General features: G+C 38.9%; 1 protein-coding gene and 1 long non-coding RNA gene across 3 annotated transcripts in view; both read right to left on the reverse strand.

Moving 5' to 3' along the window:
• Positions 1-3,046, reverse strand: part of ESRP2 (epithelial splicing regulatory protein 2) — a 52,033-nt gene extending 48,987 nt beyond the window's left edge. For both annotated transcript variants that reach the window (XM_074583186.1, XM_074583184.1), the window contains exon 1: positions 840-3,046. The gene's annotated coding sequence lies outside the window, so the exon portion shown is untranslated. The remainder of the gene's footprint in view (positions 1-839) is intronic.
• Positions 3,047-9,499: 6,453 nt separating this feature from the next.
• LOC141741945 (uncharacterized) overlaps positions 9,500-24,947 on the reverse strand; it is a 41,082-nt gene continuing 25,634 nt past the window's right edge. The window contains exons 4-6 of the long non-coding RNA XR_012586543.1: positions 12,895-13,088; positions 10,133-10,337; positions 9,500-9,596 (exon numbers count right to left, since the gene is read on the reverse strand). This is a non-coding gene — a long non-coding RNA (uncharacterized LOC141741945). The remainder of the gene's footprint in view (positions 9,597-10,132; positions 10,338-12,894; positions 13,089-24,947) is intronic.

A 24,947-nucleotide genomic window follows, 5' to 3' on the forward strand; every position in this document is an offset into this window, starting at 1 on the left:
CTCACTGTTACGCAAGTTCAGTATTGTCATTATTTTGTTTGTTTCTATTTTAATCAAACAAAAGGGAAAACAGAACGGTTTTACAGTTAGATTACATGAGAATGCTGAAGAAGCTCATTAAATGCGTTGCACTTGGCAATGGACAGATCTGTAGGGACAATTTCATTCTTACTATACACGTTATCCAGTTTCACGAATCAAGACAAAAAAAGAAAAAAAAAGAAAACACCACCACCCCCTTTTACCTTTATTACATTACTGTTAAAAACTCCGCAGACTGAAATGTCCTGATCACTGAAGTTTGTTTGTTGTAGCCTAACAAAGGAGTATGAAACTTGGAGACATGAGATCTGGAGTAATATCCTGGCCACATTCAGACCGACAGCGATACTTCAATTACCTGCCAGGGAAGCTAAAAGTCCATCTTCGCTTCTAAACTTGTACCATACTGAAAAATTATTTGTCTTCCTTATGAATACTTTACTCACCAGTTAAATGGAAGACAATGATGATGACGTTTAATCTTGTAAAATGGTTTAAAATACCCTGAGAAACGTGAGCTAAGTTTGATGTTGGGTCTAACTTCAAAATTGGCCGTGCTGGTGGGGCAGGGAGGCTGACCAATGACCTCCCGAGGTCTCTACTAGCCCAAATTGTTCTGTGGTTCTGAGAAACTGAGCTGCTAAATTAAATAAGTATGGAGCCTCAGTGTTTATCTGCACAATAGGGATAGTAGTAAATTCTCTGTGCCTCAGCATCTCCAAACTGCACTGGCACAGGAAGTAAAAGATCTGTAAGTGATCTATATGTAAATGCGAAAAGACGTTTAGTTTTCATACCTGTTCAGTCCTTGGCTCCTGGATGGGATTATAAGCAACTGTAGCAATATTTTCTGAAGGAGGAGCTCACTGTAACTCCTGGAACATAAACCCATTTGTAAAGAATTTTCTGGCATTCATTCTTTAACAGCAAATGAGTGGGAAAGGGCATGGGAACAACTGCTTAGCAGTGTTCTTTGATTGCTGTCCAGATGTTTAGAGAGATCAAATTTTTTGGTCTGCCGGGTAGGTCTGTCATGATTACAATGCAACATAATAAGCCTCGAAATAATTTCCATTGGGATATTCACAAAAGCTCGGCAATGTGCAGAAGTGCTTCAGAAAGGTGGTTTCCGATGGATCGTTACCCTGCAGATAGTAGTCCCATCAAGCCATGCTGAAAGCATTCACTTAGAATCCTGTATCAGTTAGTTACAATTTAATTTCCATTGACTCAAAGGTACATTAAAACATAAAATTGGTGATTAGGCTAGATAAATAAAAATGAAATTAATTTCCCTATTATTTTACATAGCTTCTGTCCTTTATGGGATGACAATTAATCTAGTGTCTTAATCCTACAAAGGTTTTATACGTGCTCATCTCCCACTTCAGTATAGGTGTATGGTGTCTCCCAACTACAGGTATCAGGCTTTTAAAGATCTAAACATGTACTTTTCTATCAAATTTATGGACAGATCAAACATGCATGCATAGTAGTGTCTTTCATTAATATTATTATAGACTTAAATTAAAGTGAAGAGTTTACAACAAATACGCAGTGAATTTAATTTTTTCTCTCATTGGAAATAACGCTTTCCTTCAAATAATTTACCAAAATTTTCTGGAATTAGAATCATTGAAATGTTAGCTGGTGGGGACCTCTGGAAGTCCTCTTGTCCAACACTGTGCCCGTGGCTGGACTCCTGCCAACACTAGACTAAACAGCCGATGCCTTGTCTAGCTGCATCTTGGAAACCTCCCAGGGCAGAGATTCCAAACCTCCACGGATGACCCGTTCCAATGCTGCACTGCATTGCCGATGAGAAACCTCTTCCTAGTGGCCAATCTGATCTCACTGCTAAATTTTTAAATAATTCACTGCAACTAGTTGAGACAGGATCTTTAAGCTGTGGCAAATTAGACAAGGCATGTGATACGATTTCTGTTACCTAATGAGATGAATATGCAAGTACTTCCTGAACCTTTCCATCTACCCTACCTGTGACTGAAAATTCACTTTGTGTGGAGGTTTATTGCCTCTAGAATCTGCCTAAATACATTTTCAATGCAATTGGTCACTTTTTTGCCAGTCTCAGGTGTAATATGAAAACGGAAAATATTATTTCTGTGTCAGGTTTTTAAGCTAATTGATGTTCAGCCTTAGATTAAAACATTTTTACTACTACCCACAGAATCACAGAATGGTAGGTGTTGGAAGGGACCTCTGGAGATCATCCAGTCCAACCCCCTGCCAGAGCAGGGTCACCCACAGCAGGTGGCACAGGAACGCGTCCAGGAGGGTTTGGAATGTCTCCAGAGACGGAGACTCCACCACCTCTCTGGGCAGCCTGTGCCAGGGCTCTGTCACCCTCAAAGTCAAGAAGTTCCTCCTCATGTTTAGGTGGAACTTCCCATGCTCAAGTTTGTGCCTGTTACCCCTTGTCCTGTCCCTGGGCACCACTGAGAAGAGCCTGGCCCCATCCTCCTGACACCCACCTTTTAAGTGTTCATAAGCACTGGTAAGGTCCCCCCTCAGTCATCTTTTTTCCAGACTGAAGAGACCCAAATCCCTCAGCCATTCTTCATCAGAGAGGTGTTCCAGTCCCCTCATCATCTTGGTAGCCCTTTGCTGTCCCCTCTCCAGCAGTTCCCTGTCCTTCTTGAACCGAGGAGCCCAGAACTGGACACAGTACCCTAGATGCAGCCTCACCAGGGCAGAGCAGAGGGGGAGGATGACCTCCCTCGACCTGCTGGCCACACTCTTCTTGATGCACCCCAGGAGACCACTGGCCTTTTTGGCCACAAGAGCCCATTGCTGGCTCATGGTCACCCTGTTGTTCACTGGGACTCCCAGGTCTTTTTCCACAGAGCTGCTCTAGATCTAGAAAGTTCTCAGAAGTTCATTGAAACACAAAATCACTGATGTTTCAAAGTGAGACAGCCAAAGTCATACGGAACTTTGGATATCCAATTCCAGTCACCTTGCATGCAAGCACAAAAAACAATTCGACATCATAAGAAATGTAAAGGTAATTATCGACATTAAGAGATCTACATGCTATACACTACTCTCACTTACTGAGAGCTGATAATCAATTCTGCAGCATAGCAGTGATGAAAGAATCGATCATCAAGTCAATGCAAAAGACTGTATACTAGAAGTCCACATTGCTCAGTGAAAAATAACAGTACGAATTACACAATTAATGATGAATTTATGCAAGTTACATTTTCTCAAGCTTTTCTGACAATTGCCTGATACTGGCCTCATGAGAGTATCTTGGCAGAAATTACTCAGCTTTGGCTTTTTATTCAGATTGTATCACAAGCTCTCAGATGACTTAAAAAACCCTGATAAAATATGAGGGTGTGTTCCTATAATATTTAATTCCCATTTGATTTAGCTGCACTGATATTTAACCTGTTTCTTCATTATAATTTAATTAAACCTATTCCACATACAGATATGCTAATATATATCTTTTTCTCACCACAGTATAAATAGAAGTAAAATACAAACGCAAAACTTAAGCGAAACTTAACCACCTGTTGAAGTACTTTGGCCTTAAAAACATTTCATGAAAGTATTTTGTATAATAAACTGATGAATGCAATTACATGCATCCAAAATAGACATGATAGGAGACATATCATTCAATGGTATCTTCTTTTTCATCTTGATTATGTTTATTTTGCTTCACTTCTACCACCAATTATTACATACTTAGGATCTGACAGGGGGATTTCAAATGTGCTCTATGTCCTGTTCTAGCCAAATACAAGGATGGAACAATTTCGCCAAAGAATCAGGCCTGTGATACAACTTTTGCATTTTTGGTTTTACTGTCTTTGCCTTGAAAGTACATGGTCTTTAAAAAGTCTTGTCTGACTCATTACCACCAGACTCTGGCAGAACTAATATGCCAATTTCTAGGAAGATTAGATGAGTGTATTTTCTGCTTTACCATTTGCAACTTGGTAAGACAACTACAGTTTTTGCAAAGGAACCTCATTTTTTCTGTCAGTTATGTCAGTAGTGTCATCAGATTCTCACTTAAATAAATTTCCTTGTTTCCATTCACAAATCCTCTCTTCACTTTAACCTCTGAGCATGGTTGAGCAGATATCCTTTGGCCTGATGATGGAGTTTATATGCTGTGGAATACACAGTAGGAGTAAGAAAAAAGTAGTGTCCTTACATCCTTACTGATTCATCTGGCTGATAGTAGAGAGTGATACGAATTCCTGAGAAGAAACATTCTCAAAGAAACATATTGCACAGTCCGTATACATATTCAAGTAAAAACCAAAAATAGCATAAAAAAAAAAAAAGACAACCGCTCTACCTGGATTCTTCCCTTTGGCATACTGCAGAAATTTTAATTTTAGGATGCCATATGATGCAATTCAGTGCATTTTATCAGTTAATAGCCTCAGAATTGCTCTATAAACACAGATAATAACTAAGCACATGGCAACCAGGTGCAATGAATTCTGCCCTTTCCCTTCACAATAAGTTGGAGTTGTGATAACGTACCATGACAGAGCTATTTTGTAAGTGCCAGTACTACCACACCTCCTTTCCACAACCCTCTGCTAATGTGGCACACCCTTGTTTGACAGGAAATGTCACCTTGCATTCAGTCATTCCATGGTTTTCTAAGTAATTATTTCAATCATAGTGTGACACAGGCAACATACATTAAGATTTTGCCTTTTCTACACTGAAATATATGGCAGTGAGGAAAAGAAGAGCCCTGGGGCGTACCCAAGAGAAAGTTGCCTGGCACATCCTGGGAGTGGCTACCCAGTGAGTAGAGTGAACGTACTGATAACGCTTTGGGTGAAGTAGATCTCTAGGACACAACCTTAACTTACCACCTTTCAACCGCTCATTCCCATTCTCCAGTGCTTTGCTTTGTGTGAGCAGGGAGGGAGAGGAGTCCAATCTACTCCATTATATTTCCAAGAGATTAAATTCCAGTATGCACTATAAACAAAAAATTCCCACTGAAGAAATGGGAATAGTTCCAAGTTGGTTGGGCCTGCCACATATGACAAACTGCACTCTTAGGATGTGTGTTTCATAATGAAATCCGTTTGATACAAATATTAATTTCAGGCATACTTTATTCATCCAACCTCAGCTATTCATTCTCATCCCACCCTCGGCTCATTGTGCCCTCTGGTTCTTCAGCACTCCTGTTTGTGGGGCTACGCTATGAATCAGCTTTCAAATACTGATCCAGTTTCAGAAAGCTGGATCTGATTCAGTTAAAACCAAACTAAACACCACACCACCTCATTTTGGTAGAATAGTCCTTAAGATGGATCCATTCCCTCATTTGATTCAGAGGTTGTTCCCACAAACAGTTATTCTGGCAAAACAACCTAGTGATTCACGGGAAGGGAAAACAAGAGGGGTACCTCTGCCTTTTAGTATCACAAATCCATGGCTTCGGGGCACGTCAAGCTTTTCTATGGCCAGTTACTACTGAACACCTAAAGCTGTCACTAAAGGCAGCCAGGCTGGCTATCACTGTTACAGATGGGTCAGGTTGGGTAGCATTTTACACCTATTTTGTATAGATATAAGTTGTAAGACTGTGAAGATCATATCTTGTCTCTTTAGATCTCTGGATTACTTTCTATCTATGCAGGAATCCCTGTCTGAGGGTGTATCAAAAGCGTGCTTTTGTGTAGCTTCCTGGAGAAGGCAACACTGTCTATAAATTAAATTCTTGCTAGCCAGATGAAAGTACCAGCAATCTGCTTTGCCTTGTGTAAGAGTTGAACTTGTGCTGGTCAACTTCTGGTTAGAACGCATTTATTTCCCTTGGGGAAGGCAAGTCAAAAGGACTCATTAACAAAGGGTGGAGATTTTTTTCAGTATTATGGGTTCTGCTCTGTGCATCTCAATGTAAGATGAGCCATTCTGTACAGGGTGATGAGATTTTTAATAAATGATACAGGGCTTTTCCTCATATTTAACGCGTTTGTGATACAATGATGTGTAAATTTAATCTCTTTTTCTCACAACATACCTTACAAAAATGACTTTAAAAAATCCATTCCTTTGCATTGGTATTGAAAGCACAAGACTTAATCTATCCAACCCTTGTGAACCTGTTTGGTGTAGGGGAACAAGGTGGAGCCCACCACCTTCAATCAAAGATTAGCTGCTTTAATCAGAGAGACGTGAACAGCTTGCATTCTCAACTTTTGATTTCCACAAAGCCTGTTTGTTTTACTTAAGGCTAGTTTACTACGCCCCTGTTACCATGGAATTGCTAGGGAGCTAAGCCACACCTTTATGAACATACTTAGCACTTCCTGCACAGTGTAGCCTTAAAAGCAGTCTCCTATATTCCAGAGAGATAATTGGAGGTTAAAAAGCTACATCTTATGATCTTGGCTGGCTGGCAAGGCCAGTACTCATCACCTGTCTTTGTGCTCTTGTTGAATAGTTCACACAAGGTTTGGGGAAGCGTTTGCTATGAGATGTATTTTTCAAATAAATTCAATGCTTAGGATACTGATAATATGTTTCCTACCCTTTCATCGTCTGAATCCAGCTCTTCCATTGGTGACTGCTTTGTGACTAGAAGAAAATGAATTGGTGGGTTCCTCTCAAATCCCTCTGGGCTGATATATACGCTGTATGAGAGTAATTGTACTGTGGCTGCACTTCCAGCAGACAGGATAAGGGTTCATTATATGTAAACAACCCTCTTGGTGCTCTGAGGCAGCATCATGGTATAATTGCTAGATCACTTGCATCCTCCTTTTTCCAGTTCATCTGTAATTTATATTATTAGATAAAAAAAATTGTCAGTCCTGTTGATGCTCAGTATTTATATGAATCTCAGGAAATTACAGCGTTTGTTTTGTTGTTTTGTTTTTTTTTTAAACCATAGCATACTTAAAGAAACAAATTTTAAACATGCATATTCAGTACTATTAAAAAAAAATTAAAGCACAGAACTCACTGCTGAATCTAAAAAATGCCTAAAGCACACTGAACATATTAGAAACCTTACTGATGAATCATTCCTGTAGTTTCACAGATTTCCCCCTTTACCTATCCCTCTGATTCAGGACATAAAACCAGCTTTTGTTTTATTGCCACTACATACTGCAAATGGGACTTCATGTTACCACTAAGTATTTCTTACAGTTTTTGTGACATGTTACAAATTATAGTAGCTTCTAAGGCTTGGGTGGATAGTAATAATGATTAATAAGATAAAGTTACTAGCACAGTAGCAAAATGGAATAGGTGTGAGTAATTGCATTCTGTGGGAACTTAGTCAGAGTCCTCCAGTTTATGGGCATGAAAGCATTTTGTAATCACAACAATTAAAAGAAAGGACAGAAAAATCAACAGTGTTTTAATGCAAGTTTCCTCCAGGATTTCTTTGAAGAGGAAAATACTTACAGGCAGACAACTACAGAAAAATAAGAATTGGGAATCGGTTACTTTATTGTTACTTCTGCTTTTCTGAGAATGAAACCTGCAGTACACATTAGGATGATGTAGGCTCAAATGCAATGGGAAAGGATTCATACTTAAAGATTTCAACTTGGTTGCACAGACCTAAAAACAGTAGGGGAGACAGACAATGCATTTGAGGATGCATCTTCATTGCTTCAAAGGAACAGTAGTCTCCATAATAGTCACAATATACTATTTGGGAGCAAGGGGGTAGGAGAATGTTGTGAGCACGTGCATAATGAAACAAAACTAGTGGGTGTAAAGTAACAGCCAGTTTCATTTATTTGCACAGCTTATCTATAGTAGCAACTAAAGGCCCAGTAGGCAAACAGCCCGAGCAACTGGGGTGGAGAAACGTATTCCACAGCTCTGCAAAGATTTCACATGAAGCAATACCCTTTTACTGGGATTAGTTGCCTTTCTCAAGACTAGGCTCAAAGGGATTTACAAAACCACTATATACACACACTCAGAGTCATAGAGTAACTTCCTTCATTGTTATAGGGACAATATGCTGCATAAGATAGACTTGTTTTTTCTCTCATGTAGAAGAGAAAATATCTCTTTCTTAGAAGAATCCTAAGGAACTGGTAACACATGGGTTAAACATGCAGGATTATATAGTCTCAGTTGAAAAAAAAAAAATCATATGACCACTGACAAAAAGTGTTAAATCTATTTTCTGGAAAAGGGATAATTAAGCCAACAGTCCTGCAAATCAGGCCCATAGTTCCTGGTTCTTGGGCAACAAATATTCATTGTCAAGTGCTGCTATTTAATACAAAATTTGCTCTTCAGTCTTTGTTTGTCTTTCCACCATACAATCAAGGCTAGATGACAAAAAACATCTGTCACATTTCAACAGGGAACTTGGCTTAGCATTGGGCATGATGGTTTGCACAATGGTTGAGGAATACTGAGGCAAAAGACGTGTATTGGAATGCTCTCAAACTTATAAAGCCTCAGTTGCTGCATTCATTTTTAATGCGAAACAAAAACTTCAGCATGTATCAAGAAATATTAGTATGGGGGTGAAACACTCAGGAGTTTATTTGATCCACTGTCCTTGAATAAGACAAGACCCAGTAATTTCAAGAGCATTGTTTATACACAAAGGAAGAATCAGAGCTCAGGGCTGAAGGGGCTTCGTTTAATTTCTTTATCCCTTTAGAGGATGAAGACATATACAAAGCTAATGTACACACTGTTTGAACCACCTCAATGACTTCAACATCAAATTTCAAAGAATCAATATATAACAATTCAGTTTCCTAATCTATTTCCTAGTTCAAAATGCATCTCATTTCAACCAAGGTAACATTAATGTCTGGATAGCAAGTTCACCAAAATACATGATCTCATGTTATAGACAGATACGTATGTACATCTACATAGATCCTTTGTTATATATTTATTTTTATTCCTCGCCTTTCTGCTCCCTCAGAATTTTCAAGTTTAGGCCAAAGGCAGAGACCTGATCTGTTCCCTGATAGCATTTCTGGCTTCTTCAATCTTCCATTATTTTATATTTTTCTATAATGTTTCTCAGCTATCTGAAAATGCAGAATTTACCTGAATATATAGCAACACAGAATGATCAAATGTCTGTTTCCCACAATAGCATTACAAGTATATATATGAATATATATTTAACACATCATTCATGACATATAGTCATTACTGACTCCCCCTCCCCCCAATGAAAGGAAGTGACACTTCAAAGAAAAACTGCCTTAATAGGGTGAAATTCACACCTGCTATAATGCCATTATACACTTAGTATTTTTACATTTGATTTGAATGTGATGCTCACTTTTCTCACAGCAGTACATAGGACCCTTTTTTTAGAAGGACTGCCTAGGAGAGACATCCTTCCACGTAAATGCTTCTTTATGATACCTTTCCTCCATCCCTCCCAGCAATGCCTTCATGTTTAAGCAGCTTCACTCTGAAGTTACTATACCTACGCAACTGTTGCTCCTTGTGTAGCCCTTAATAATTGTTTTCCATCTGGATTATGCTGTTGTCATTTACTCTGCATAAGGATGCACCGTAAAAACCTAATAAAATGAAGTTCATGTCAGTACAGCAAGGACTACTTCTGAACTGCTTGACTCAAAGCAATTTATTTTTTTTTTCATATGTTGATTATGAACTACAAGTACTACATATAATGGGTGTATAATCTCTGATCTTTTTTTCCTCTTTACTCCCTCCTCTGTGTAGAAACATGCCAACACATGGCCACAGTTGCAGTCCATGTGCCTCAATTTGATATCCTTGACATAACAAAAGGCACAACTGGCAGAATTCTCTGTGAGGATTCAGAAACTCAGGATATCTACTCCTACTTGGAAATAGTGTGACATTATGTTTTAGCCACAATTCAAAAGACATCTGCTTGACAGGGCCTTTGGAAGGGGCTGAGGATATGCTTCCATTGATTAAGAAGGTAGAAAAGAACTGTTTATATCAAGTCAACTCCAATGGCAGGCTTTAGTCCAAAGCTGGATCATGACTGAATTTTTCTTAGGCCATGCAAAGATCCCAAATGTAATGTAAACCACATTCCTCCAAAAGATCTCATATTTCTTACCATTTGTGCAGTTTCTCAAGAAGTTTCATTGTGACACGACAGATGTCAGTTGCGAAGGCAGCATTCAGCACAGGGCTAACTTGTTGCATTCAAGTTCAACTATTGCTTCCTCAGAAGCAGGCTCAATAGAAGTCAGCAGATAAAAGACTCCAGGGGACCTTGTAAAAACTTGTTTACTAGTCCCGAATTGTACATGGGTGAATTGCTGTTGAAAAATTAAAGCAAGAAAGGAAAAGCTTTATTGCCATTATTTTTATATAAATTAGTTATATTATACTTCTTGGACTCCAGATGCATTCTGAATAAAGAATGGATTGCTAGTCATGCTTGAAGTACCCTACTCCTTTGCACTATTTAGACGCATTTTATTCCACCATGGTAAGATATGCAGTGAATGCAGATTTTAAGGTCATTTGTAATACTTGCCTTTGTTTTCATTTCAAAAATACCAAAACTCTGTCCTTCGCCCATGGCAATAGGGTAGAACTATATTACTGGAACCTAGCTGTCATTTAATCTCTGCAAGACCACACACTGGCTTAGGCATGCAGTGAAGTATGCTCTAAAAAGCTGAAATCAGTGTAGGAGGCCTTTAAGTAGACATAATAGCATTATGCATTTGTGTCTGGCTATGAAACCATGAACCTTTTATAAGAAATGCTCTAGAAGATGGTAGTGGCATAGTACCCCGTACCAGTGCTCTGCAGTTACTGTCTCACCCTCAAATCCAATGGTAAGTGCTATCAGCTGAACCAATATCTTATAATGGATTTTCTCCCATGGACTCGATCAAATAATAATCCATACTCATTTGTATGCTGTTCAGGAAATAGTAGAAGGATGTAACATTAAGCTGTATCTAGACTACTTTTATGGTTTATGCGCAGATCAAACACCATTCAGATTTGCAAAGTCGGTCTTAAATGACTAACTGCACATGAAGAAATTCTTGCTTTTATTTGTTTTACAAAGCATTACAGAAGAAGTCTCTCCTCAACAGTTGCACAACATCTTCTACCTTTTCTCTTTGCTTCCTCCAGCTTAATTCTAATAATTCTCCTTAGTGTCTTGGGAAGATGACAGTCAAATTCTACCCAATGATTAGACTTTTCCCCCAGGTTTGTGTGTTCTCTGGGCCAATTTGAATTTTTTTACCCTGAAGAAGAATATCAAAACAAGTAGATGTATCTAAAAAATATAGGAGGCATGTTCAAACAGTAGTAAGTCTCATACTTCATATGCACTACAAAGAAAACCACAGGATAATAGACACATCCAATTTTAAATATAAAATACGTATGTTTATATACATATAATAATGACATGTGGGAATCAGATAGGAGACTTTCATAATAGAGGTGATAGGCAGAAGCCTTGAAGAGTCCATGGCTATACTTTCCCTTTTTAAACAGGTATTTTTCTTTATAGCCCACCCAGAATTAGGTCACCTTTGAAAATGTTTTTAGGCAGTGACTGTGCAATACACACACGGAAAGAGGACAAACACTGCTATTGCAGTTGCGCTGCTGTACAGTTTGTTTCAAAGAGGCAGGAGAAAAGGACTATTTCTACTTGTTGGGAAAAAAACAAACCACCTGAGTCTTGTGTCTTGAATTGCAGCTCCAAAAAAACGAGAGGAAAATTTACAGTCCACAGGAACATTCAGCAGTAGCATCATTTGTGATTAGAAACACAGTATCATGTATGTTAAATGGTAAACGTCCATTTGGTTGCTTAGTTTAGCTTTCATCATTACTACATTAACCCTTACAGGTCAATAATATGGTATCCTCTGCTTGAATGTTTTCTACTATGTAGATCAGGGTAGCCAAGCAATGATCCAGCAGGCATACAATTCACAATTTAATTCAGCTCTCGTGTGGCCTACAGCAAATCATTTTTAATATTTTGTGTGAATTGTAACTAGTTCGCACGGAAGTACATACTAATAGTTGGCCTGCCAAAAGCATTTCAAAGATCTATTCAGCCTCAGAGTAAGGAAAGTTTTTCCAGACCTGGTATAGATTAAGTTTACTTTGTGAACAGCTTTGTCAGGCAAAAACAATAAGACATCCTGTTTGCTTGTTAGAGCTTCTACAGCAGAAAGTGCAGCCTTCTTGAGTCTACTGTCAGGAAAGACAGGTACATGGTATCTAATTTCCTTCACAGTCATCTGCTTCCATTTAAACAGCCAACAAAGACATTTTATGACATTTGTGATGATTTTATCCATAGGGTATATATATACATATAGTATGAATACTAGGGAACATTCATACAATCCTTTCTGCTGCCAGAACTGCTCCAGACGACAGGAACAAAAAAACCAGGTTATTGGTGATGGCATATTCACTAGTCCCAGCGGCACCAATGAAAGAATGCTTGACTAGAGTTTAGGAAACTGCTAAATCATAGTAACTGATACATTACTCTGTCCCTTTTCATCATAGTGGGCATGGTAAGATTACTGCAAAACTGGCTGAGGGTATTTAAGTCCCTGTATGTTTTGTTTCATTGTATCATATTACCAAAGGAAATTTAAAACACTTTAATATAGAGATGATACCTAAGAGTATAAAACTTTAAGGGTTTGAATAGTTATCAGACAACAGGCTCACATGACCACCTGCAAATTTGAATCGAATTCTGAACATAAACTCTGTTGAGCAAAATCTTTAATTTGACACTTGCCTCTTCAGGCAAAACTTCTGAACACAATTTTTGAAGTTAAAAACTACAGCTAAGCTGGTTTAACAACTTACCACTGCCAGAAGTGGGAGGTCCTTCTCATTTCCCCACTCTCCTCTTTCCCAGCTTCATGTATCCCATCTCTTTGTACCTGATGTGGTTGTGGTCAGACTTGAGCTGAGCCAATGCAACTTGTTAATTCACCAGTAAGACACCCTTTAGTCACCAGGCTGCCTTTGTTCTACACAGAGTCTGTCACTGCCAGCGCCTACATAAGGAGAGAGGCATACAGTCAGAAGTGAGAGTCAAGAGTCTCCCCCTTTCAGCTAACTGTAAGGCTGGCCAAAGCCATGATGCAACACCCCTTTCATTGCTTACACACTGCAAAAAGCTGATTTTGTGTTTGTAACCAGGAGTTTAAAACTTGCTTTCGCAAGAACATTTTTGGGGGAATTTTCAGAAGCCTTGACTCCCTAACTATCCATTAGCTAACTTAAGTTGCAGTTTCACAGCCTTTTTCTTTCTGGGAGTTGGTTGGGGCTGGCAATGCTGTATTAACTATAAGCTGCTTTAGCAAGTACTGCCACGAAGCAGCATCGATGACGATGTTATGCCATTATTGGGTCCTTCAAACAAATATAATGTTAGTATGAGAGGTGACAGAAGAACAGACTTCCTCAAGGTGCCATAACTAAAAATATCATGGCATACATCCTGATCTAAAGACATAACGATTATTTCCTTTTGATGCACGTACAGAAGGAAACAAAACAATAAAGTGAGATTAAACAGTAAGCAGCCAAACTCTTCATTAGTTAATGGGTCACGCACTCATAGCTACCTAGCAGTATTTTGAAATATACACAGCAACTATTTCAGCCTCTGGGTCTTTCAAATTACTTTTGGAATTTTACATTTTCATATCTTTTTTAGAGTGATAGCTAAAACACAGACGTAACAGCTGAGGTAAAAGAATAGCACAGCACGACACTTAAACTTTTTATACCAGCAGCGAGTGAGACAGAAGATGATCTTGGAAAAGAATATCAGCATTTGTTTTCCAGAATATCACAAAAACCTGATGGTATGAAGGACAGATCTTTTCAACATATCAGATGCACAAGCATATGTATTGTCAGTGTTGCCTTTAGGTAGTTCTGCACAAGCATCCACAGCAGCATGCACAGATACACCCTTTTCAACAGTTGCTTTCTTTACATCTAATATTGGTCTGCTACAAAGTGACTCAGGTTTTCAAGAAGGGACTGCAAACTGATGGCTGGAATAGTCATTTTAGAGATATCCTGTCCCTGTTAGCCAGCTTTGCTCACGAACAAATACCATGCAGCCAGCTTTTTTCCTCCCCATCCCACCTTTTAATAACAAAAGCAGCCTCGGGCCATTGAGCCTTCCCCATCACCTGTTAATCTCCAGGAAATAGCTTCTTTCTCAATTGTTGTTGCTTTAACTAATGCAACATTTAACACCCCAGATGAATCAGCACCAAGCTACTAGTAAGCTTTGGACTCTACTGTCCCTTCAGCTCCACAATACTAAATTTACTGATGAAAGTGTCAGGACTCAGATGACCTCCATTTTGGGGGGTCACTCTAGAGCTCACATTTGCCTCTGATACTTTCTTACCTCTTCTTCCTTTGAATCTGTCTCTAGACTCTGGTAAACACCATTCATTTCTATGATGTAGTTCACGCTGATTATAAGAGCTCATGACATCTATATAGTTTTTACTCTTCTTAGCTGCAAAGGTCCTAGATAATGTTTTTGAAGTTCAGTGATTCAGGGTTTAGTACAATACTTGCAGCAATTCCCTGTATGACCTTATTAAACATCAAAATAAAGTATTCTGTTGGTAAATCCATTGAAGAGACATCAGTTCCAGTGAACAGAAAACAATTTCTCTTTCATCTGAGCTTAACAAGAAACTCCAATGGGTGATGGAAACAAGAAGACAGAAGGATCAATGGATTTGTTAGGTACCCTTTCCTCAACAACATGCACATGTATTTATATATACTTAAAATGTATATTATATAAGTATATATACACACACACTTTTTCCCCCTAAGCAGTTATTCAGAAGGATGGCCAAGGATGAAATCCCTTGATGTTTTTGCTGGAGTTCTAACTTGTTCCTGCGCATATATATTTTTGTTTTCCCCTCAATTTCATCAAGCAGAATGGCCTATGTCTAATAGGAATGCATCAGTCAGAAAGATCTTGTCTTCAACTGCTAATGCTTATAATGAGCAAATAAAATGACCCAGAAATCAGAAAAGGAAATGCGCCCCCCCCCCTTTTTTTTTTAACGTCTATCTTTCTAACTCCTCACTATCCCAACCAGGAAGAACGTGTTGTCTTTTAGGCAACTGCTCTAGTAATGTGTTCTTTCAGTCATACACATGACCTCATCCGCCCTCCACAAGGGGCGAGGCTGTGGGCTGCGTTTACTGAGCAGCCTCTAGTGGTTCACCATAGGAGCTACCCAGGGCTCTAACTTGATGTGCTACAGTTGCAGCATGTTCCTGATCGTAGCTTACACAGGGTTGTCCCGGATGCTCTTGAACACATGCTGGCCTCTGAAAAAGGATGAAGAAAGACAGTAGAAAGATAATAAGCCAGCAACACTGACCTCTGTGCCATAAGAGTTGATTGATCCTGAAACATTTACATTCTGGTAATGGCTTACAGGAAATGCATATAACCAAAGCAAAGAAAGAAGAAATAGTCATAGGGTGTTTGATGTGTCTCAAGGACATTATGTGAGGGGAAGAAAAAAGTACATTTCTGACAGTGATATTTATCTTGGACCTTATGAATTCATTCTTCAGAGATACTAACTAGATGCAAGATTTCCAAGATATCTCATATTTTAATATGAAAGTCTTCTAGGAATTCCTATTCCATTCACAGCTTCAAAAAATCTACAATTTGTGAACCTACAACAACACTCTAGCAAATACAGCAATTGCTCACAAGAAAACTAGTGCACTATGCAAGTCTTTTTATCTGTTCTTTCATTTTAGTCAGAAGAGCTAGGAATTGGAGATGCCAGAGTCACAAGACTAACTAGACTACCTTTTGAAATCTTTATGAGGCATTAGGTGAAAAGATGAAGGCTTAAGGTATGCCTTGTAAAGCTAAATTGCACTTATTTCTGGGAATGACAAGCCCCAATTGCTTACCTTCTAATTGCACGCTATTAGGAGTTAATTTGTGACACTGTGTCAGAATTAGTGAAACGGTATCTGACCCATGTAAAGTGGGCAACACAGTGTTCAACAACATCCTGTAGAGAATGAAATTGCAAGGGTAGCAACCGACCTCTCAGCTATCTACCTTCAGAAACTGGGTAGTAAATTAGTCCTGTTGCTATTCTTTTACATGTTCATCTGCACTGGAGTGGCTGATGCTTCCCTGAAGGAAGAACATTGTGTATGTGAGCAGGATGAGGCAGCATGTAGGTAAGCAGCCGCTGAAAGAAATCCTATGTTTTCCCACTTAGTGCAAAAACTGCAGCACTGTGAGCTATTCACACAGAAATCCTTCCTCATTTAATAGATGGCCCATAGAGAACATTGTACCAGAACGAAGGCCAAAACCAAGCACACAGATTTCACAGGTAACAGTCCCAATGCAGTTCTTACCGTATAGATTCCACTTCTGCTGCATTGATTTACCTATCATTTTACCCATTCAGGAGATTAATTGTGGCAAGGTACTTCAGAATGGCTTTTTTACTTTCTGCATATACTATAATCACTGCCAGTGTCCCAAGTACATTAGTAGGCCTTCAGTGGCCATGCTCAGCTGAGGCTTCCATCGACACAACATGCCTACACGTCCAAGAGCCCACTTCATCTCAGCCCCAGGCCCTGAGTCCTTCCCTTAGCCATGCTGTATATGTACCTGTGTCATAGGTAGCTTGTCTCCCTCCACTGTGATCTCTGGCCCCATCTCTTCCTGCTGCTGACTGGGACTCCCAGAATAGGCCCTGGCTCATTAACTTGCTTTGCCTGGGACTATCAAAGGCTCATGACCCCTGCATACCGAAGTCAGGCACTGCAGGACTACCCCTGGCCCACCAGTAGCCTAGGCAACAGCCATTCATGCCTCCGGGGTTGCTGCCCTAGCATCCCCACCCCCCAAACACATGGAGCAGCCCTACTCTCACCACTCCTTCACAAGGAGCTCAGGCCAGAAGCAGCTTCCCAGGCCTGAGCTGAAATAGGGCTCCTGGACCAATTGGCCATGGGTGTGGGTGGAGGCTCCAGGTGACGCTGGTCACAGCAATAAAGGCCTATCACTGCAGCCTCTACTCTAACACTCTGGAGGTAGATTCCATGTATAACTTATCTTCATTCTGCACAGTTGATAGCTTCCCCAGTAACATTAAGTACTGTATCTTACAATAAAAAAATATTAACTGATTTGCACTTACAGCCTGCGGCAATTCTCTTTGCAAGTAAGTACAAGCAAGCTCTTCAGTTTTGGAAAGCAAGAAATGATCATCTTATGTTAGACATTACCACTGGCTTATTGTTGAAAACAGAAAATATTTACAATGTGCATTGATCTTAACGGTTACAGGTAAAATTAGATTATCAGAAATGCACACTCACCATTTGAATGAAACTTGTCTGAGATACTCCTTATCTCAAGCTCTGACGACATTGAATTTTTGTAAATTAAACTGTAAAGGGTAAAAAGTACAGAGAAGATAGAATCAGACTCTTCTTGGAAGATGAGTGAAAGGACAGAGGCACGTGCTGCACAAAAGCACGTTCTGATGACATATTAGGAGATGGTTTTTTCACCATGAGGTGGTCAAATGTCAAAATGTGGACCCAGAGAGGCTGTGAGATCTCTGTGTTGGAGATACTCATATCTTTATAAACAAGCCCTGTGTAATTTGGTCGTACCACAGACCTCCAGAAGTCCCTCCCAACCTATACTATTCTATATTTTTTTCTGTTAGTAAAATCCATAAGAATGATTATATGTAATAATCTCTGAAGAGTGACAATCAACTAACATTTCATTCAAAGAGAAATTAACATGTGTATCTATTTTCCTGAAATATTTTTATCTTCCAAAGTACTGGAAGAAATATTACAGTTCAGTAATTCATGAATATAATGTTCTGGGTTAGGAATGAAACTGAAACTTGTACTTACAAGGTGCAAGAAAAAAATTTTCAGATGTACAATTGGTGCTGTTCTCTTGTGAGACGGGAGATTACTAGTTGTCATTATCTGCTCCAGTTGTACCAGTGTAACTGGTTTACCCAGTATTTCTGTTTTTAGTTTATATGTAGCACCGCTCAGGATAATTTTTAGGAGCTCTCAGAGGTCAAGAGTAACAATCCATCTGATTATTTCCAGCAAGCTCAAATGACTTGATCATGTTGTCATATGAGAATAAAATTTGTTGAGGGAAGTTAAAGATGACTTCTGCATTTTGTGGTGAAAACACCAGATTATTTTTCTGTCTTCTCTTCTGTGAGGGAGCCAGGTAAATTTCAGGATAACTTTTGAAGAACTTCTGTCACTGGCACTAAGGAACTGGATATAAGACACTGAAACAAATAATAAGCCAAAAAAAAAGTTAAACTGAAGGCTTCATAGGGATGAGCTTTCAATGAGAGTAATGTATCTTTTAGCTTCCTAAACTTTAGGCTTCCTTTCTAGAGACATCATTGAAGTGTCGGGATACAGGGAATCAAAAGCAGTCACTGACCTTGCTTGTACTTGAGGCCAACCTTGGAAGCACAAAGTCAGTAGCTTTTCTATTTTGGGGAACTTTTTATAAACCTTGGCTTTTGTTTACGTTTGGGATGTACAAACAAAAGGAAAAAAAAGGCTTTTTTGGACTGGGAAGGTGAAGAGAGTGACATCATTAAATATATCAGCTGCTTCAGACCCAAAGTTAGTTCTCATGATGAGGCCAGCAAAATTCTTATTTTGTTTCTGTGTCAAACACGTCATGAACCACCAATAATCCTTACGTCATAGAAAGCAATCCTCCGACTCTCTAAACCTCTTGCTGCTTTAAAAAAATCTGCTACTTGCTACAATATTGTATTTACACTGTGCAAGTCTTCACCTAAAGTTTCCTTGAAGCTCAATGAAATTATACAAGGGATTAATACAAATTGCCCTTATCTGACTAGGAAAGGAAACAAACAAGACAATCTGCAAATACCCCAGGTACCAGTACAGGGATCACTCAGTTTGCCTTTGAGCTTCCTAAACCAGAACTGCATCATAACTACTTACTTTTACCTTTCTTCCTGTCTTACTCCCCGCTTTTCTTACAAAGGATAGTAAGACCCCTTACCTTTTCCTTCATAAGCCTAAGGACAGAGCTATTTCCTGTACTGGTGGTAGGGGAATAAGCCCTCTGGGTACCCAGACAGGTGACGGTGCAGTAATCAGAGACAAGGCCATTCAATAGGAAGGCACTGCTGCTCACTGCATTGATAACAGCGCTCTCCAAGCTTGACAGTCATCCATCTCACATAATCTCTAGGTTTTAATGGAGCCGTATAGGAAAAAAGCTGCCAGGTGATTTCGGATTCTCCGGACAACACTGGTAAGTACAGAAGATCAGAGAGATTCACAATGTGAAGTACTCATCTATATATCTTTTTGAGTATAGTAAGATTAGTGTAATCAAGTGTGATATTTGATCCTTTGTTATGGGTAAGAACTTAATTACTTTGTAATTACCCTTGTGGCCTTCCTGTTGATCCTTTAGAACCCTGAACCCTGATAGAGCAGCTGTGTGTGCACATAGATGGGCCTTCTGTTATGTTAATTGGAATGACATTCATTTATTTGGTCCTGTTCTTCTGATATTCTTCAATATTAAGTCTGTGATGTAAAAAGAAACTGTTTCTTCTCAGAGTATTATCCAATATAACTCAGCGTAATACAGATTGATTTTAAAAATGCATCATAACCCAGTCTATATGTTCATCCACACTTCACGAAAGCTGGAAACCATATTCTATCTCAGCATATCTTACATTTTGCCTTTTTTCATGGTTAATCTCTCAACTAATTGTTCATCACACCCCAAAAATGCTGTCCTCCAAATTTTGCTTCTGAGATGAATATTGTTTTAATTTTGTTTTTTGGTTTTTATTTTTTAAACTTAGTGTCAGAAAATTCAAAGCTGAAAATTCATTACTTGTAGAAAACAATAAAAATAATCAATTCTTATATGGAACCTTGAGTAGAGCAGTAAATATCTGTGCCTCAGTCTTCTCCATCTGAAAAATAGATTTCGTTTTCTTTCACTAGGACCAGTTTTGTAAGCCTGAAGTCACTGGGATTACTCATAAAAGAATGCACAAAGTATCACAGGAAGTCTGTTGCCAGAAAGGCAGGTTTGTGAGTATATATAGTGGGATTGCAGTTGGGGAATGGCAAAGTAGTAGTATGGGCATTGGGAGTGCAAGTAATATCTTTAGCAGCTACAGATCTGTTAGTATTTTGTATAAATAAACTCTCACTGTGCTAGCAAGTTATATTGGAACTGCAGAGTGTAAGAGAGAGGACTATCTCTTAGAAAAGAGCAGTGAGCTAGTCAGCAAGCAGGGAGAAAACCGGGAAAACTCTGACTCCACAATAGCTGGTGGACTGAAGGCCAAATCTGCCCTATGAAATAATTCTATCAAGGCTCGGTTTTCAGTTGCACTGGGAAGTGTACGTATATGCTGAGCCACCTAGAATGCAGTGCATGCCATGCTACCGAGATGCATGGATTCACAGAAGAGGAAGTTTGTCATCACATGGCTTAAGGGAATAGTAGCTCAGAGAAATGCTCTGACGTTGGCACCTTGCCTAGAATATTGAAAAGGCTGGAGAGCCTTTCTTTAGCCATCTCCAGTTTAACAGAGAAATTCTTCTAGCAATGAAAAATATTTATTAGAAACCAACAATTGAAATAAAACTTCCTATTACTGAAAGATCCCTGCTTAGGATAATAAAATAATTTTTATTCATAAAAGCAGTACTCATTGGGCTGCAGCAATGTGAGCTAGCCTACAACTCTCTATGGATTTGGTTTAGCTAGTAAAGGCAAGCATAATACTGTTTTTCTGTGCACAAATAACTGGTATCGGCTGCAAATTTGCTGTGCAAGATGACTGGCTGCCAGTGTCATAAGAGTTACAGACACAGCATCAAATATGACAAGCTTGTCAGGAATGTACTAATCAGAAAATGCTCAGATCCAACATACCTAGACATTAAGAGCTTTTTCCTAGTGACTGCAAGAATATGAAGGAAGCAAAAACAAGGAAAAGACATAAACCACCTTGAAAATGCTGCGCTATTCTTGACACACAATGCTAGAATTCACGAACATTGAAAAGAATTCTTTCCTATTCCTTCACTTAGGACTGCAGCTTTCCTTATGAACATCGTATTACAGGGAAGGAGCTACACAGTTTGCTGGATCAAGGGGAGAACAGGTCTACAAAAATCCAGAGGCAAAGCCTGAACTATGATTAGACCCTCATGTGAGAGCAAACACTGATCATTAGACAGAGTGGACCAACGGGATCTGTGGCAAAATTCCTTTAATTTTACCTAGTATATTCTATGATCTTTGTTCTACCCAAGGACTGTGAATCACAAAAGCATTGTAACACAACTGACGTTCCCCACCAGCAGGCAAGCCCTCAGGTAGAAGCAGAGAAGATTGAGCTGTCTGGATTTTATTTATTTTCTCCTCCCCAGCTAGCCAGATAGTTCACCAGTCAAAAGTTGTTGTAACTGACTTGTAGGTTTTGATGGTCAGTCTCCTGCATTTTAGCTGCTCTTTATTAGGCTTTTGTTGCTGTTCAGATTTGTAAGACTGAATACTATCATACTACTGAATACTGAATATTACCATGTCAAATGATGTCTTACTAGCCTCTACTCCCATGGTACTGTCTGTTCATAATAGCATGATCTCTCCATTCCATTGCTTTTCCTTTCTACAGTCCAGACACAGGAAGTTTTAGAAAGCAATTACAAGGCACACACTGTTTACAAGATCTGCCTACGCCACGCTGAAACGCTGTCACCCTTCAAAAGTAAGTCAGTCAGCTGCCTGGAGGGAGGGAACCAGTAACACAGATATCTTAAGTCAGAAAATGGATAAAACCTTGTCTAATTGAAATTAGAGGGGACAATTTAGGTAGGAAATGTAATTATCATACTGGAATTTGGCAACAACACCTGGATTGACATTCTTCTTTTCACACAGAATCAGGGATTTTTGATGACTGCAGGCAAGAAAAATCTGTGGTTTGCATTTTTCAAAAAAGGTGCCTCTTTCATCAGAAGATTGATCCAATATTGTCAGAAAGGCTTTTTTCTCCAAAGTAAAATTGACATGCAAATAGAAAAACAACACATTTGACTTTTTTTTATTAAAATACAAATTGGAAAAAATAATTCTACATAATTCTATCAAAGCCATTGTTCAAAAATCCAGAAGCCTTCTGTTGTTTATTTTTTCCTTTGCTTTTACCTAAAATTAAAGTAGTTTAGAACAGTTCTTTAGTATGTTAGTAAAAAATCAATTTTCACTAAGATTCTTTTAAAAAGCTTGTAAGAATTTATTGGCTTTAACAGAGGTCAACACTGAAAGCTGAAGAAATTTGTATATTTCTTGTATATTACAAGAAAAGAGCCACTGACTGGTCCCCAAGTTTCCCTTCCTACAACATCTGGAGAGCTCCTGAAAGTTCCCTTTCCACTTACTTAAAGGTATCTGCTTTAATACCAATCACTTAAAATACTCTTTCTCCAGAAAACTACTGTTATATAAAAAGATAACTTGGATATTTACAGTAAGAATGGCCAAGTTAATGATAAAAATGTGGGAAAATCTGACTCAGTTGACTCTGACAGGGTCACCTTAGAGCAAATATGACCCCCAAGCAAAGGGCTGATGGGGAGAGGGCATGTGTGCAGCAGGGGATGGGAGGGATGGAGCTACAACTGTGCTGCCAGAGGTCACCCTGGTCATCTTATATTGCTGTGGAACTGGACCCTGACCCAGGATAAATATTCACCTTGGGAAGACGGGTATCTCAATTAGTGTCTTAAAAAAACCCTAATTCATACGGTTTATACAGCACTGTAGACAACATACAAAAGATATTCAACATAGGAAAGAAGGAACATATTTGAATCATGTAAAAATATACTTATAAAATTAATTATAAGGGCCTTTTAATTGTTGACACTGTCTATGTTTACATATGTAAACTTGGTGCTCTAACTTTTTATTGTATTAACTTGGAAATTCAATATAAAGGACTTCAAACTTACACAGAAATTTTGGTTTCTGAAACTCACAAACCCATGATGTCTAATCATTTTGTGATGATAGAATGATATACATTAATATGACTCAACTTTTACCATCAGTTTTTTCCACTGAAGATCAAGAAAACAAGAGTCTTGGGCAGCAGGGCTTTGGGCTCAAGGGCAGGCTTTACATTCTCTTATGCATTGCTCAGGGATGTATAGATCCCCATGCATGGCTGAAATAATAAGGATTTTGTCTTTTAAGAGCCATATGTCAAATGTTATTATTTGCTTAAGAAAAAATATCAGTTATGTAAAGCAAAGAGCATTTTCATTTGAGAATTTTCTTTGCTTTGAACATCCCACTAATGTTGGTGTTACTCCAATACTGCATTAGTATGACAATCAGAGAATGAAACTCAACTTTATCGCAGAATCCAGGTTATCTGTCTAGTTTCCTAAACGGAGATAAAAATAGTATCACTTATAAGCTCTGACCACTCAAATGTCTTTATGTTACTATCTTTATATCTGCTATTAAATTTATTGGGATCCACATATTTTATAATATGAGCATGCAGAAACGGTGTTATTTTCTGCTTCTTCTTCTTCCTCTTCTTAGTTTCTTTCCTAAGCCCATGTCACAGCTGAGATACCTGAAGGTAGCTGAATTACCAGAAGGCAACTGACCAGTCAGAGGGATGCATTAGCTTAGGATGCCGACGAAAATACTGTTCCTAGGTATGTGCCTCATTTCTGCTGCATAGACATTCTGCTCCTATGGATCAGACCCTGACCTACCATAGCTTCAGAATACTCTGCTACAAACTGCAGTCTAGGAGGTGATCTGCGAGTGGGTTTGCGGTTCTGACTAACGAAGAAGCTAAGCTCGATGTGCATCCTGCTTCTATATTCTTTGTAGAGGTTCAGCACAGTTGCTTATGAAGCAGCTGTGAAGCTTGTGAAGCAGCAGCTGTATTGCTGCAATTTACAATCCAACACACTGAAGATAAATATCACAGATTTTGGTGTTCTTTAACATGGCAGGCTGTAAAATACAGAAAAATATGTCAAAAAATATGCAAGAATTCGGCAACCACTGCGTGAACGGCTGCAGCAGCCTTAAAGAGCAGCAAGGTGGAGAGTGTGGGTGTGAACAACTGCAATCATGCAAAGCAAAGTGTCCCTGCTGGTGAATCTGAGGTGTCTGTCATCCTCTGAGTAGAGCCAGTAGCAGATAAACAGGTCGAGAGATGTCATGAGCCATCTGAAGCTAGGCTGGACCAGATGATTAAATCAAGTCCTGAGGCAAAGCTATGAACAGAACCAAGTTAATTTCTTCTCGTTTTATGCCGATATGCACTAGATCACATGTAAAAACTAGTGATCACGACAGTGAAAAAGGAAAGCTGTATTTAAATTTAAAGTATCTACTTAATAATTCCTCTGGCAACCCGAAACTTCAAAATCTCAAAAGCTCTAATAATTTTGTTCAGTCTGGTTAGGATTCTGATAAAAGATTTTTCAGGTGATTCTCTTAATTTTCATCCTAAATTGACACAAAGGGGAGAGCCTGCTTCATTGCTAGCCTGGCTAAAATTACTGTTGAAGCAAGCAATTACTCACTGCAACAGACATGTTTTTACTTACAACCTAAGATCCACCAACCCTGCCCCAAGGGGAGCATAGCTACCCCACCTGTCAGCATGCAAATATGTTTGGTATGTTCAGCCACATTCACCGGAAAGCTTGTGATCCCATTAACAAAAAGATGAAGGTTTCTTATTACTTTG

This window comes from Larus michahellis, chromosome 4 (assembly GCF_964199755.1).
Source record: "Larus michahellis chromosome 4, bLarMic1.1, whole genome shotgun sequence".
Lineage (NCBI taxonomy): Eukaryota > Metazoa > Chordata > Aves > Charadriiformes > Laridae > Larus > Larus michahellis.